This window comes from Rattus norvegicus, chromosome 3 (assembly GCF_036323735.1).
Source record: "Rattus norvegicus strain BN/NHsdMcwi chromosome 3, GRCr8, whole genome shotgun sequence".
Classification (NCBI taxonomy): Eukaryota; Metazoa; Chordata; class Mammalia; order Rodentia; family Muridae; genus Rattus; species Rattus norvegicus.
In genome coordinates this window covers 172,295,506-172,312,059 of record NC_086021.1, presented here as the reverse complement: position 1 = coordinate 172,312,059, position 16,554 = coordinate 172,295,506, and the positions used below count along the sequence as shown (strand labels likewise).

Here is a 16,554-nt window from a genome sequence, read left to right as displayed (position 1 = left end):
AGCAGTTGCCACACAAGTGTAGGGGCCAGAGGTCAGAGCCACAGAACCAAAGCAAATTCCGTAGATGCTAAACTAGTGAGGAAGTCCACCTGTGACTCCCATGTTTGGAAGGCGGAGGCAGGGGATTTCAGAGAAAGCTGGCTAGTGAGACTAGCCAAAGCGGTGAGCTCTGGGTCCAAAGATCCTGCCTCAGAGGATAAAATGGAGAGTCATCGGAGGAAGACTCCATGTGCACACACATACATATGCGCCTATGCACCTGTACAAACATATGTCCCCCTGTGTGTTTGAGCATGCACACGCGCATGCACAGACTACAGAAAAGAGTGGCTATTTCTACCTCATGACAATTCTGGTACCTGTTATCAGATATCCAGTAGTAATCAGATATCCAACAGCAGTCGATATCTATAATACAGTGTTTTAAAATGCTAGCTACTTCTGACAGTTGGTTAATAACTGCTGTCTAACTTGGTAATTACAAGCTCATTCATATCCCTTTATCAGTCTGAACCCCGAAGCTCACTGATGACCTTGTCCCCTATGTCATTGAAAAGCTGAGGCCATCCGGCATGCCTCTGACTCTCACGGTCTTCCCTAGTTATTTATGTCTCACCCATTCTGGTTCCCGTCCCTTCAGTCTGGAAAAGCTCAGCGCTTCCCTCCAGTTCGTGGTCAGATCCTTCTCTTTGACCTCCATTGCTTCCATAACTGCCCTTCTCCTATTCTTGGTCCCGGTTTAAGTGTTTGAAGCCAAGTGAAGCCATCCAGGGCCATGGTATCAAGTACCAACAATGAGTTCCTAATCCTCTACTGTGTACTTCAGAGCAGCCCCCAAAGGTCTGGAGCTGATGATCCTTCTGCGAACAAGAAACCAGAAATCACGGGAAGATCCTGCCCTCCAGCCCATCAGTCCAGTGTGAAAGTGATGGCTCTTAGCCGTCTGGTCTTTTTCCAGCCATTCCGATGACAAACAGCCATCCCCTTAGCCCAGCTGTAAGCCATAACAGAGGACCACAGACCAGTTCACAGCCCATCCTGACCTGGCAGGGACCACTCTGCAATGGCCAGCCTGTGAAAGCCAAGTGACCAATAATGTCCTACTTCAACAGCCTCGTGGCCACAGCTGGGTCATGGAGCTAGCCCAAACAGGTCCTCGTTCTGCAGATCTCAGTCCAGGCCTCCATGCTTCCCTGAGCGTAAGTACCAGCCGCAGCTTGACTTGTAACTCTGAAGTAAGGCAGTGAACACAGTTCTCACTGCACCCTCAAGCAATGACGTTTTCTTCGACCGCCATGACAGTTACCAGGACAGGGTTAGCAGGGGAAGAGAAGCAGTGAGGATGGCTTCTCAACAGAGACACTTAGGCAGGAACATGGCATCCAGATTGCTGTGAGCATGCGCCAGGGACCAGCTTTCCAGACCCGGATCGATGCCTGGGCATCTCATTAGAACCCCCTAGAGATAGCAAGGCTGCCACAAGCAGCCCCACTATAGAGATGAACTAAGTGAGATTCAGGGCAGTTGGAAGCTTGCCCAGACCTAGCCAGTGCTTTTAACCCTGGCCTTAAGCCCAGCTACCAAAGCAGCAACTGTGAAGAAACTGCTGATCCTCTGCTCTGCACAGAGACACAGGTCAAAGGGGAAGGATGCACAGCCCTCAGCCCAGCCAGTCGCAAGGCACCGAGTACTGTGCCTGCAGCGATCTGAAGAGAAAAGCTCAAAGCAGTTCTCTGTTCCTGCCGGGCCTGCAGCACAATGCTTGGTCTGCACAGACAAAGTCGAGCTCGGTCGGTCGGCAGCAGCAAGAGTAAGTCAGCTGTGATCTGGGCTCTGCAGAGAGCCGGGCATCACGTGGAAGACTCAGCGGACGGGCAAGGGGACATTTGCAGATGGGGGAAGGATCAGAATTGGCCTAACTAAGGGAACCCTCGGGTTTGAGCAAATTCAGGCCCAACACCGCATGGAGAAGCCCAGTTATAGTTCATCCAGACACAGATGCCAGGCTGCCAGGGTTCAAATGCAGGGCAGACTGCATTCTCCACCCTCTCTCGATATTTACTTTTAACCGGTGTCTGTGTCTCCCGTTCCTCATCTGGAAAGTGGGTATGGCTAGCACTGGGATTAAACAAGTAAAATCATGAAAACTGCTTGGAACCTTATCTTGTGGTTCAGGGAAAGCTATGGAGGCCTCTAGCCCAACCACACAGTCGAGTTCTGTGGAGGGCCACACACCCAAAGTCTAAGCATGGAAAAAGTGCCCCAAACTCTGCCTGCAGCGTACAAACTGACATAAAACTGTGAGAAAGGCTGGCTATGAGGTGATTCCCCCCCCCATAACCACATGTTTTGCTCTTGAAACATCAATCATCAATTTCCCTCTATCGATGCCTGCCTCCTGATGGGTGCCCCAGCTCTGCACAGTGCTGGATATTCTTATGGTGCCCAACCTGGAAACCCAACACTCTAACTGAGGTCCACAGAGATTAGGGGCTTTGCTTAAGCTCACACAGCTACGATACCCAGACTGAGTCTGAAGTCTAGGCTATGGAAAAGCTTGTTTTCCATGACCCTAATTAAACTCCTCAGTTCACCAGAAAGGGGGAAAAAAGGCCTGGAAGGAGAGAAGAAAGATGCAGGAGTAGTGGGGGGCCAACATGATCAAATACACGTGTATGCTTATGAAAATGTCATCCTGTGACTCATTATGCATCATCAATATCGCATTATTGCATATCATTAATACTAATTAATATAAAGAAGTCTTAGGGGGAAAAAGTTCACACTGCTTTCCCACCTCAACTTCACGCAGGCTGTGTGGCCCAGAGAAGGTGACCTCATCAGCCTCAGCCTGAAGGTTTCTTGACTCATGAGGAGAGGTAGTCTTGGCTATAACGTCTAGGAATGGCCTCCTGGGCAAGCCGGCAGCTCTGTGCCCTGGGAGGAACCTTGTTTCCAATGCCCACAGAAGTTAGTAACATTTGTTTCAGTCAATAGAAATCATCAAGATGTATCGTGGTGGCTACAAGTCACCACGGTAGTCACATACGAGTGCCACCAGATGCCAGGCTCCTCTGGAAGGTGGTTCCCATCTCTACCTCACAGATGGGGACACTTGCCCTCTGCGCCAGCCTCCTAGAAATGTGGTTTGCCCACACCAAGGTATTTGAGTATTTAATATATACCAGATCTCAAAGGCATAAGAACATCAAAAATGTCCAACAATCAATATAACAACATAAATAATGTTATATTGATTTTACATAAAAACGGTCCTTTAGCTGACCTAGGTCACCAGAAGATACCTAAAGTTATTTTGCCTGTCTCCTTTTACTTCCTTAGCATGTGGTGGCTTCAAAGATATTCAAAATTCCATTATGTGGTTTGTTTTATGACCTATCTGTTTCTGCTTCCCTCGCATGGGGGATTGAGCCCAGGGTCTCCTACATGCTGCCCAGACGCTTTGCAGCGGAGTTTAAACCCAGCCCCACTTGCATTCCTTTCCTACTTGACCAGGCTGACCTAGATTCTGGCCCAGCCACCACCTACCCAGAGCAGGGCTCTGGACAGGGCTAACTTAGCATCAGCAATGGCCAAATCCATTTCTCTGTGTTAATATGGGGAGACTGAGGCTCACACAGAGAGACTTGCAAGAGGCAAGAACCTGACATAGAGCCATTCATCATTCATTCATTCGTTCATCCAGCAAACGCTCACTGAAGCCTTGTGACGTGCTCTGAGTTCTGGGGCACACGGCAGGAAACAAAGTTGAGGACCATGCTGTATCCCAGGGCTCTCCTCGATGCCACTTTCAGGACAGGGTGAGTTGCCCTGAGGGGCCTTGCCTGGCCAGGCCATCCTGGGGCGGGAGCAGTAGACTCAGCATTAGGTCCCAATTACAGGTCTCTCAGCATGCAGGTAGCTGCTCCAGATCTAACAGAAGCCTCCTCCGAAGTCACTGACAGGTCGTACCCCACAGCATCACAGTCAGCTGCAGCTGCCCAACCGGTACAGCATGGTGGCCCGGTGCTGCCTCTGGTAACTCGCACATCGAGTACATTACCGCAGATTTATGGCAAAAATTATCCTCTCTCTCGGCTCCATTTAAAGCCATTTGGAGCCCGCTCCCATCCCCGATTATAAATCTAATTGCACATTCCAAACAGACAAGCGCTCATTAAGCTTTAATTATGCACATGTTGTTTTCAACAAACATTTTCATTTGGCCGCTGTGAGGGGGAACGGTGCCAAGGGGGGCTGCAGGCCTGGCTGCGGCTTCAGGGGGGCCAGGGTTGGGAAGTAGGTCAGGGCGTGGGCCAGATGAGGTTGGCCAAGGGGCAGGGCTGGGAACCCATCAGATTGGGCTCATGACTTTGTGGCCTTCTGCCTGGACCCTCCATGAGAATCCTAACATATGTGTGCTCATCTGGTCCCAGCTGTGTGTGTTCCTAGCATCCCCCTGGTCCAGCCTAGGCCAATGGCAATGAGCCTCGCTGGGGATGGGGAGAAAGGAAAATCGGGATTCCCCCAACCCTGTCTCGCCCATGCCCCACAGAGCCGCTGGTACCCATGCTCCTCAGCACCAGCCCCGCCTCCTTCACTCAGCTCCGCCCCCTTCACTCAAGACACCAGCTCCTGAAAGACTCCAGCTTTTTGTTGTTTCTTCGTTTCTAGACAGGGTCTTTTGATGCAGTCCATGCTGGCCTCGAACTCACAACAATCCTTCTGCCTCAACATCCCAAGTGCTAGGACTATAGATATACACCACCCCACCACGTCCACTAAGAGTCAAATACTTGAAACAGAACTCAAAGCACTTGACCATCTGCCACCCGGCCCAACCACCCAGCCTGGACTCACCATCCAGCCCAGGCTCCTGCTACAAGCAAACCCGCCCATAGCCCTCTTCAGCCCTAAGGTGGCTCAGGCTTCAGTATGGCCCCAGCTCTCTGCATTCCGGGACTGTATCTTCACAGCAGCTCCCTTTTTATTTTATCTACACAGCTGGTGCCTAGACAACTTCTACACTGTCCCTCCAGAAGCCATGCCTAGGCCAGACTGGCTGCCCCCACTTGCTGAGGACATCTATAAAGTAAGATATTTATTGGACCAGAGTGTCAGAAGTACCTAGGACCAACTTCCTACTGCAGGTGACTTCCTCCAAGGAAAACAGGGAGTTACCAGTTCACTGTGGCTACAGACAAGGTCTTCTGCTTTCTCTGTGTCTTTCTCTGTGTCTGGAAATGCTAAACAAACTCTCTAGGCCCTTTGGTAGCCCCTTAAGTTGCCTTCTCCTTCTACTCTGAGGAGGGCTGAAAACTGGGGCTCTGTCCTTGCAGGGCTGCCAGGGACCGCCAGGCAGGTAGAGGTGCAGAGGTACCCAAGTGGTACACATTCAGACACTGGACGTCAGCGTGACAAGGTCCCTAAAGACCTTCCCCCCATGCACACATGCCCACATGCATGAGTGCACGCACGCGTGTGTACACACACACACACACACACACACACACACACACACACACACACACACACAAGCATAGATCTTATACTAAAAGCCAGAGTTTGTTCAACATCTAGGGCCCAGCTACAGGTGGAAGCTCACTGTAGAGTGCTTCAGGGAAGCCAGGAAGAAGGACAGTGTAGTGGGACATGTGCGGTCTATCCCAAGGAGCCAAGATAGCCTTGAGAAGATGTCCCAAAATCAGAGCAGGGAGCCAAAGGCTGTGTTTATAAGTGGGCTAGCTATCAGATCCAGGCTTCCTCCTTCACCAAAGCCATTCCCTGGGTGAGGCCGGACTGTGAGGCAGGAACAGGCAGGGTGAATGTCTCAGTCTTGGAGAAGGACTGGGCAGATCATGGGCTCACGTTAAGTAACCTGCACAATGACAGAGCTTGCCGCATGGACATGTGTGCCCACAGTAAGTCATGTGAACTTCTGAAACCATCATCCAGGCTGCCATTCCACAGGAGAGGAGCTGCGGTCTAAGGAGATGAACATGCTTGTCCGAGACGGCACAGCTAGGCAATCAGAAATACATGGTTTGAACTCAGAGCCCATGCTCCAATGACCAGGTTAAGCCTTTTCTGTGCTCTTGCCCTGTCGTTCCCCAGAGGCCGGCTGTGGTTAGCAGCCTCGAGCCCAGAACAGCCAATATTTGTGCCTGACAATGATCTATCTTCTGTGCGGTTGGGAACAAGTCCCAGAACAGATTCTTGCCAGAGACAATTAACTAAAAGCCACAAGAGCCCTGTGTCGGATGGGACACTGCAGGGGTGGGGGAGGGGAGCCGAGACAATGAGCGGCAGATGATCTGGAAGATATTTTCTGCCCAGTGCTGCAAAACAAGCCCTTCAATCATGCCACAAAGGGGTGGCGTTGTTGGAAGGGAAATATGTCAACGACAGACAGTGCCGAGTGTTGGATCGCAGGGTGGTTTTAAAAAGAGAGAGGGAGAAAGTCCTTTGAAATTGTAATTTGACCTAGAAAGGCTTTTCTGGGACACCTGAACCTGCCACTTGTACATCTAACCCCAAAGACAGCAAATGCAAAGTCCCAGGCTCACCCCTCTCTATCCAGTACCCACAGAGGACGGCATGTTTGTAAACACTGCTGATAGACATCTAAGTGTCGCTCTCTCTCTCTGCCTTTGGACTGTCCCCAGCTAGAGAGGATATTGGCTGCATCTCTAAAAGCCTACAGATCCAGGTTCAAGTCCAGGCTCTTCACTTGACTGCTGTGTGGCTATGAGCGAAGATCTTGGCTCTCCTAACCTCAGATTCCTCCCCTGTAAAATGGGGGTGGAAGCAGGCATGGTAGCACACAGCAGCAATGCTATCATTAGAAAGCCTGAGGCAGGAGGATCTGAGTTCAAGGGCAGCTGGGGCTACATAGTCAGACCCTGTCATAAATAAACTATCCCCTTTGCACAGGCAGCTTTCCAGGCTGGGGGCCACTCCTCTGTTCTTCACCACCGAACCCTTATGCCCCTGGTATTTCCTAGAGCCCCAAGGAAGCCATGGGGCTGGAGACTGGGGCCTTTTCTCCCTTAGAAAACAGAGTTATAAACTGCCCTCTATAGCATAAGCTACACCTAGCAGTTACTCTGATCTCTCTTCACAACCACACCACTCGGCTTTGTTGAAATCACAAGATGTGAAGGCTGGTCACACTTCACACTTCTCTGCATTCCACTGGGTAAACCAAGGGTAAGGCTGGTAGGTGTCCCACGGCTACTGGCATTATCACATGAAGAGTTACCACCAGCACACTGGTGGATCCCCCCTGAGCCCGTGTGTGCCTCCAGAATGATCCAGATATGGCCCATTCTTGACTTGAGCACTTGGACATTATAAGCCAAGTGCGGCTCTAAGGGGCACCTGAAATACAAAATGGATCTCCAGGGGAGCTCAGGGCTCTCAGGACATGCTGACTCTTAGAAATAAGGAGGCACCATGCCGAGGTCTGGCCACAGAAACGCAAGTGATATACACCTGTCAGGTAGAGAGACGGAGTGAGCCAAAGATAGACCACTTGGGGTGGGGTGAGGTGAAAAACTTGGTGTGCATGTATGTGTGTGTGTGTGTGTGTGTGTGTGTGTGTGTGTGTGTGTGTGTTCGTATGTTCATGTGTGTTAGGGAAAGATGGCTATCTCCAAGTCACTGAGGTGGTTTCCAGTCCAAAATGGGAGAGGCGGAGACCAACAATCTCCAAGGAGAACCATGAGGAGAGCTTCTGAAATATTCACAGAAGAGCAACAAGGAGCACAGTTTGGTGGGAGGATAAGACATTTGGAAGAGCAGCTTATAAAGCCAAGGTGGTAGTGACACACATGAGACACACATGAGAGAACATGTGTGGGGACCCGATTCCATGACCTCTGGAGGGACCAGCACATATGTGATATACATAGGCAAGACACTCGTACATGTAAAATAAAGTAAATCTTAAAAAATTTAAAAAGAGCAAAGTGTGTGTGTGTGTGTTTGTGTGTGTGTGTACATGCATGCAAATATGCATGTACTCGTGTTTGTGTGTGCATTGTGGGGTGGATGTGTCTTCCATAACTGCCTCCTACCTTAGTGTTTGAGGCAAAGACTGCCACTGAAACCATGGCTTGGCTAGGTTGCCAGAGAGCCCCAGGAACCCCCGTCTCTGTCTCTTCAATGCCAGAGTCACAGGTGTGGACCAACACACCTATTTTTTTAAATAGGTGCTGAGGATCTGAACTCAGGACCTCATGATCGCATGCCAAGCACTCTGTCAGCTGAACCATGAACCATCTCCCCAGTCCCCAGACAGTGATTTTAAAACAGAGGAACAAATCTGTAATGTTAACCTCAATCAGATGAGGAGACACCAGGCATAGAGGGCATCCCCTCTGTGCCAGGAAGCATGGAATGACCTTTGCAACAGCCCTGGGAGTGAGATGGCAATATCACATTCCTCAGAGGAGCAAACAAGCAGCCCGTCATCTGCAAGTTGCAGGGTCACACAACTGGACCAACTCTTAACTGCTAAAAGTCGCGCTCAGGATTGCTACTTTATTTTGTCTTTCCTTTTGGAAACAAAGAGATAAAGACAAATTATTGAATAAACACAAGACATCAGTCTCGTCCTGTTATGGGTACATTGAAGCAGACCACAGCAAGCCACCAACCTCAAGCACTGCCAGGCGGGTTAAATGTTAAGTACACAAAGCTACATTGGAGGGAAACAATCAGAGAGGAGAACACAATGTTTATCAGATCCACAGAGGCGGGGCGGCTTCCTCAGCCCTTGAAGCAATCACGGAGGAAGAGATTGACAGGCTCAAATACACACGCATTAATATCTTCTGTGGAAGGAAGCATAATAAAACCGGAATGAAAAGCACATCAGACTAAGGAAATATCAGCACCAACCATGAGACTGTTAATATATACGAGGTAGAAATGGCTCCGTCACCTTCAACGGAGAGCAAGATGACGAGAGACAAAAAGATGTGAGATTCAAACAGGAAAGTCACCTGACAGGCAACATTCCAAGAAATAGGTGTCTGGCGAGAGCGTATGCCTGATTCGACACCAATGAAGGAACACACGTGACCCAAACTGGTAAGTGAGGAGCTAGCATATTTTACATCACACACAAAATATCTTTAGCTGACTGGAAAGAAATATGGTGGTCGCCAAGTTGGTCAGACAGCAGGGGACAGTACCCGAGACTCTGATCCATATTTGAAGCCATTCCTTCCTTGCAGGAGTGCATGGAGACAGAAAAGCCGGGAGAAAGGAGCAACAGTGACGTAATGGGAGAAGGGACACACAGAGCCAGCATCTGAGCTGTGAATGGTCTGGAGGAGAGAAGAGCCTGCCTGTGAACAAGCAGAAGTAGCCTCCGCCCTAGGCGCAGCCAAGAGAAGACTCTGCTTTACACAAAAGAAACCCTGGATAAAGCAGCAGTAAGCAGAGGCTGGAGGATGGCTCCGTGGCTTGGCAAAGCGCTTAGAAGCATGAGGACCTGAGTTTGATGCCTAGAAGCCACATAAAACGCTGGCTGTGGCAGTGCATGCCTGTAATCCCAGGTCTGGGGAGAAGGATGCAGGCAGATCTCTGGAGCTCCCTCGCCAGCCTTGCTAAACTGTGAGCGCCAGTTCCCTGAGAGACCCTGTCTGAAAAGATGTGGTGGGGAGCCTTCCAGGGCGCATGCGCGCGCGCGCGCGCACGCACGCAGGCACGCACGCATGCACGCACGCACGTATGCTCCAGCAGCAGTAGAAGAAGCAGCCTCATTAAATGAAAAGTTCAGCTGTGACTTCCAAGGAGAAGCGTACACCGATAGCCAGAACGTGAAGTCTGTAGCCAGCACAAAATCACCACAGCCCCAGCGTTCCACAGAATCTGGTAGCGAGGAGGAGCTCGGGGGTGAATGAGCAAGGGTAAAGGGCCTCCTCAGAAGCCAGAAAAGAGGTGACTCATGGTGGCAAACCCTAATTTCCTTTCCTTGGTCACACACTTCCTTTCGATTTCTTTTTCTGACAAAGCAAAAGAAAGGGATATTTTCCTTTGAAATTCATAGCAGAAATGTTTGCTTGTGTGGGCTCTTCCTGCTTCAAGTTTTAAACTCTGCCCTAAACTAACAACATAACTTAGCTCCAGGTGAGAGGGAGGTGGGTTACTGGGAAAATGGGGTGGTGGTGGTGGTGGTGGTGGTGGTGGTGAAGTTCTAGGCACTGCAGGGCTGCAGGGAACAGGGCACAACCAGAACCCATGCCATCCAGAAACCTGATTGTGCTTGGTCAGCTTCCAGAAAAGCAACAGCGAGGTGTGACACATGCTGCCAAATGCATCTGTGCTGTGGAACTGGGAGGGGAATATTTACACAAGGGGGTATTACGCAGAGTTGAGCCGTGTGGCTGTCAGGCCAGGTTTGAGGGCCAAACAAGCCGGCAGTATATTTGCAAAATGAGGTTTGCTCACAGAGGCCTGTTGCTCCCTCTGCCCATCAGAGGTTTCAGATAAAGGAGGTTTGAGCTGAATCAAGTGCCATTATATTTATGTTAGTCTCCCTTGCTGGGGGGGACAGTCCCTTGCTGGGGGACCGTTCGCCCCGATGCTCACTCTGCAGGTGGGGACTAAGCCAGAAAGATACAGAAGCATCCTCACAGTCTCTGAGTAGCTGACCTGGGCTCTGAACGTGTTCTGACTGTCATCTTTCACCATATATTCCCCCAAGAGGCTTAAACGCCAGGCAGAGCAGGGGACACAGACCTGTGAGGGCAAAAGAGCCGATCTTTCAGAGCGGTGGAGGCTTCTAGGCCTTGGCATTGGCTGGTACTTTTCGATTTGAAGTGATACATTAGCTCCTCGTGGCTGCACAAACAAATCACTGTGAACAGGCACATGTAAAACCACACAGACTGCCTGAGGCTCAGAGGTATATACAAGGCCCTGGGTTCTATCCCGGGCACCACCAAACCTACAAACCGACCAAAGCAAAACAAAATAAGAAACGGCGACAAACAAACAAACAAACAACAACGAAAAACCACCACAATTTATTCTCTCACAGCTCTGGAAGCCAGAAGTTTCGAGTTTATCTCTCCAGACTTCAGACCATGTCGGGGAGAAGCTCCAGAGATTCGGGGGGAGGGGGGTATAGAGGAGTGGGGGAAGGGGGTTTCCAGTGGCCACCTGTATCCCTCCCTTGGCCTGTGACCCCTTTCATCACCTTCAAAGCACACCAGCTTAACCCCTTCTCTTCTGGGATCACATACAGTCTCAGATCCCTGCTACATCCCTTTTAACAGTTACCTCATGTGACTCTGGATCACCGGGGAACCCAGGACAATGCCCTCAACTTGGCATCTTTGTCTTGACTTGCCACAGGGGATAACAGTCAGGTCTCAGGGATTAGGACATGGATGTATTAAGGTTTTCTTTCAGCCAGCACTGGGTAAGTTCCCTCAGGCTGAAGGTTAACTCTGCCTGGGGACAGCCCACCATCATGGACTTCCTTTCCTCCTCTCTCAGCATGGGAACCCTGGATTTGTCCACCATGTGATGGTGCTGGTTATACCAATGGTCTAGGAGAAGAAACAAATGGTCTTTTCTTGTGGAAGTGCAGAGCAGCAAACGGGGGAGCTCCAGGCTGGCTCTGAAGGAGCAGCAGGTCTCTAGAGGGAGATGAGACTAACCTTAACCCTAGGTGACTCTGAGGAGCAGAACTGAAGACCTAATTATCTGCTGATTGCCATGGAACATTCAGGAGGCCCAGAAATACACCTTCCCACTCGCTGAGATGGGGAAGGACTGGGGGGGGGCTGAGAAAGGGTAATGGAATACAATACTAAATGGTAAATAATTTATCCTTGTGATAAATGACTGAGGATTGGGTCTGCTTGTTACTGAGGCGTAACCCAGCCTAAGCTGATTAATACACTCAGTGAGTGGCTTTAACAAGGAGCCACTTACCAACCCCTCTGCTTCACAGAGCTGATACGCAATCCTGCAAAGTATTACTCGATCAAGCTCAGAACGTTACTCACTGAACAGGCAAGGAGACTGAAATACCTCGGCAGAGCTGATGGCCACACAGCTGAGACATGGGAGGGCTGGGATTCCCAAAGACAAACTCATGAGCCAGGCATGGTGTCAAGGCTGTCATCCCAGCATATGGAGGGCTGGGGCAGAAGGGAGAGCTTGAAGTCAACCTGGATTACACCGCAAGACACTCACCCAAAAGCAAATGGACAAAGTCAAACTCATTAGCAACTCCAAGACTGAACCTTTGCAAGGTGCCACATGGGTTTCCAGGACCTGCTCTGAACCCAGATGTCTGCCACCTCAGGGCCAGCAGGGACTTCTGATGGAGACTAATAGAATCATGATACCAGAGTCCAAAGACAATGAGCCCCTAAAACCCCACCAAACCCCAGCTTGAGCCTCTCCTGGTAGACAATGTTCATACCCAGGTGTTTCCATGAACTGAAAGAATATTTATTGAATATCCACTTTGTGCCAGACCCTGTTTGGGGCATCTAGGAATTAGCAGTGAACAAAGGCCACTGGAGCATATCGTCCTGTGCCAGAGAAACCATCACTATTCAGAGATCACAAGTGGCTCGCAGAGCACACCGAAGGCTACACACAAGGAAGGTGGTGAGCAGGTGGCAGTGTCAGTAGGATTCCCTTTCAGCTAGTCAAACTGGACTCTGTGGAGGAAGTTTCAGAAGGACAGACAGGGGTAGGAGAGGAAATAAGGAGCCAAACCCGTACTGGCTTGGGACATCTATGCTACCCAGGGGCCAGTCTGACCACCTTCACAAGGGGAGTGTACAGGTGCCACCTTGGTCAGCAAGGGGACATCAGTGTGAGCAGAGCAGGCAGGGGAAGGGAGCAAAGAGGCCAGAGGGATGATGGGGGCAGAGCACTCCCGCAGATGGCACTGAGATTACCCTCCCCAGAAAGGAAGCCAGCACTCTTTCCACACGCTTATCTGATGCTGCGGTTGGAGGGTTGGGCGAGGGTAGGCGTGAGGGCTGCTTCGCTAGCACATCTGAGGAGACTCATCAGCCTCCAGGCAGCTGACATCCGCTTGGCCTGCGGTTTTCTTCCTGTGGCTTCCGTATCACAGGGTGCCCTGGTGGCTGCTATTTTTGCCCCTGTTTAGGGACCTATGGCACATTCTCCTGTGTGGGGCACTGATGGCCAATGTACCTTGGCCCCTCTTCAAGTTTTCTCTGCTTGGAGCAAACAGAAGGGGTCATTTAAATGTTCCAAGTGTCCTAGAGGGATATTTATGCCTAGCAGGACCAAGGGACATGTGGTCCATGGCGTCTTGTTAATCCTCATAACACTACAAGCTCAGAGAGGTTAGGTGGCTTGTCCAAGGCTGCACAGCCACATGAAACTACAGACCGAAGATCCTGAAGTTGAGGTCTGTCTATAGGGCCCTACTTACTTTTACAGCGTATTCTTGTTACTTCTGTCTAGGCCAAGTGATCCCAAGCAGCTACTTCCGGGAGATGTACATACATACATACATACATACATACATACATACATACATACATACATATCATTCATGGTAAGGTCCTCCTGAGCCCCACAGTGATCCTCACGGGACCATGACATACACTGTAAGAGAATCAGAGGGGGCTTCAACAAAGCCTTGATGTATAGGCAAGGTCCCGGGCAGATATGCAGGAGCCGGAGGTATGAGAGAAACCCAGTGTGGTCTCAGGGGCCTGAAGATTAACTAGGAGGCAGGACAGTCCGGCTGGAGAAGGAGTTTTAGGGAGTGTCAGACAGGATCCTAGAGGAAGCGAAACCCGTGAGCTTGGAGGTGGATGAGCCCCAGGCTGGCAGCATAGGCTTTGGGATGAAGACAGTGGTGTGGAGGAGCAGCCAGCAGCTGCCAAGAGTCGATGGGAGGGACAAGCTCATCCAGCAGTAAGCGGTCCACTGAGCTGGCTGTAGACTCTAATGGGAAAGTTAAAGGCAGGAGGCTCATGAAGTCACCGTGGTGGCAGACAGCCAAGCTTTGAAGGGACAGCCAGCAGCATGGAGAAGTGGGTTAGAGAAGGGTCGGAAGGGGGCCGTGCTGCGTCCAGGTCTGTGCCTCAGTTTCCAGTGGGCAGTAACAGTCACTAAGATGGGTGAGCATGGTAGGGGCGAATCAAGAAAAGATTATCCCCCTGCCTCCACTCCTCTAGGATGAGCCTGCCAGGGTATGGGGGCTGGAACCTGTGCTCACAGCCTCTATGAGTGCCTCAGAGGTAAGAGAGTAACATGGATCTCCTAGTGAGAAAAATGAAAGCCTTTGCTCCCCTTTGCTGCTCCAGTGTTGAACTCAACAGATACTCACCGGGGGTGTGCATGCAGGGTGATCTCCCTGAAAATGGCTCCCAGGCCCCAAGAAAGGCAGAAATCCACCCACCTGTGCTTGCTTGTCCAGGCCCCTCTGGGGTCACAGAGACAGCCACTGCTGTGCCTAAGCTACCTCCTCCAGTGGTACCCCACTTCAGTACCTGATCTCGGTAACGATAGGTGGGTCCCTAGAGAAGGCAACTGGGAGAGGCATTGGGGACCCAGTGAGTCTCAGATAGAAAGCTAATCCACAGCAGGAAGCCCACCCAAGCAGTCCCCCTCCAACCTGCGACTGCCAGCATGGTAGAACAGGAGTAGTTGGTGGGACCAGCTAGAATTATTTCTGAGAAGTGTGCCAGGATTGGCACAATGCCTACAGTCTACACTCTGGCCACCTTCCTTCTTCACATAGGCCTTCCTCTGCAGCAGACCCCAAGCCCCATCCAAAGCTCCCCAGATCCCCTCCCTAGAAAGGGGTGGCATTTTATTCACAAAGCACAACACCATGCCAGGCACAGCTTATCCTGTGTCATCCTTTAACCCAACATTCTGTAGGGTTAAAGAGGTAGAGTGACCTGCCTGAGGTCACACGGTGATCCCGTGGGACAGAGACCTGCTCCAAGCCGGGTCCTAGATCTATATTCAGTCTCTGTCCCTGACAGGAGGTCTGCATGGATTGACAGCTCTCCAGCCACACCCATCCTTCCCAGCCATTCCCCATATCCAGCCCAGACTCTCCACACACAGGTGACAACCAGCAGCTGGTAATTTGGCTACTTGTCCCTGGAAGACAGCAAGACCAGGTTGCCTAGCTGTCTTCAAGGAAGCTATGGAGTGATGAGAGCAATTTTTCTCAGACAGCCCCACACGGAACACAGCACCTCCCACTCTAGACACAGGGGAAGCTCTCCCCGGCCACACATGCTTGCACCAAAGCACAGGTCCCACCAGGCATCCTGGCCTCTTCCCCAGCTGAGTTGCTCTGGGTCATTCATCTGTCCATTCAACATGGGTGAGAGCCCTTCTAACTACTAGGCAAAGTGTGAACAACATGTACACGGCTGCCTGTCTGAACATGTATGTGTACACACTGTCCCAGAGAAGGCACCAGTGCCCACTTTGTGGGTGCAGACAACTGAGATGCAGACAGTTTAAGGTGCCCATGTTATGCCACAGACTACTCAGGATGAAGCTGGCATTGAAAGTGGTCATTACCCACGGGTGGCTCTAGAGCTTAGCAGACACCCACAGCTGTTTCTCCCCTGGCCGGGTGTCTGGGTGGTCTCCCTTGGGCAGTGCTGGGCCGGGTGTCTCAGACAATTCTTTGTGGCTCTATGGGGTTTAGGAAGGAATCTCTCAGGAGGCATGAAGGGTTCTGGTTCCTGGTCTTTCTCTCTGTTCCCTTAATGTTCCACATAAGGGAACATGGGTAATGTTTGTCAGCTTCTAATTCTGGGATGCATGTCCATGAAGCCAGATCCCCTTCAATGACGATGGGAAATGAGAAGGCCAGAAGGATCAGGTCTCTGATCTAATACAGCACTGTCAACAGCAAGGACCGTCCTCTTGGCCAGCCACCTTCCAGCCAGCTCCCAGGGGCAGCTGGGAAATGCCACTAAAAAGAGCATCTTTCACCTGCTACACTGTTTGCCCCTCCTTCCTTTGTCACTGCGTCCCTTCTCCAAAAGGGTGGCCCTGGAGATCCCAGCTGGTCATGTCCCATATCCTCACTTGATTAGAGGAAAGGCAGCCTTTACAAAGGAGGGGAGAATTGTCATTGCTTCCCCACTTTCTCCACATGCCACTCCTAGCTGCATCTCATCCCTGACGAAGATTTCTCCCACTCCCAGCCCAGTGGCTTCTGGATCCTTACATGTCATGGGCTGCTGCCTCACTATTCTCACTGTTTCTTGTCTAAATCTATTAGACCTCTCCCCAATCGACTTCCACAAACACGTACACCTAGCTAGGCCTGCTATATGTGACTGAACGCAAGATGAATGAATATATAAATATATGTATGAACACAAGAATGAATTAATGAATCAATGAATGAACAAATGAATGAATGAATGAATGCCTTCAGAGTGTCCTGGGCATCAAGACTGGTGGCTAATCCTACTTAGCAGAGACAAGGCCGGCCATACACAGAATTTCTTATCAGAGAGGAAGAACCATATTCAGGCCCTTGGACCCTGCCCA

General features: G+C 50.7%; 1 protein-coding gene across 7 annotated transcripts in view; it reads right to left on the bottom strand.

Annotated features, from left to right (window-relative positions):
- Tox2 (TOX high mobility group box family member 2) overlaps positions 1–16,554 on the bottom strand; it is a 127,518-nt gene that overhangs the window by 88,176 nt on the left and 22,788 nt on the right. The window lies entirely within an intron of this gene.